The sequence below is a fragment of the Saccostrea echinata genome, unplaced genomic scaffold (genome assembly GCF_033153115.1).
Source record: "Saccostrea echinata isolate AGI-Se365-2 ecotype Australia unplaced genomic scaffold, CSIRO_AGI_Sech_v1 ptg000025l, whole genome shotgun sequence".
NCBI lineage: Eukaryota > Metazoa > Mollusca > Bivalvia > Ostreida > Ostreidae > Saccostrea > Saccostrea echinata.
The window spans coordinates 13,429,026-13,429,480 of NW_026889774.1; positions in this window are offsets into that span (position 1 = coordinate 13,429,026).

Sequence of the window (455 nt, forward strand, 5' to 3'; positions counted from 1 at the left end):
GAATGGGACGTAAAACAACATGCAATCAATCAATCATATAAAAAAATGGACTCTTCCATTATACTCATTTGGGAGTGGAAGCCCAATGCTCACAGAACCTCTAGTTTCATTTGGGTTCAAGGTAGTTACACTTTTGAGCCGTATACGAGTCAGTGGCCCTAACGTTAGAGCTACAGGGTAAGCCTAGATGGATAATGCAGTGTAGGTAGGTGCCGGCGATATGCACAGGACGACAATATGTACCGTCACAGCTATATTGTGCTTCTCATCTGACATAAACATCAAAATGCTGGTAACATTTTCATATTAAACTTGAGGGGTGGATCTCCCAAACTAGAGATGGCACCATGACTACCATCACCATTTTTTCATAGAAGTGGTATAGATATTTAACCTACCTTGTTCTTACATGGTTGAAACCTCTCAACCAAAATACAACTAAAGAAAAAAAGTGA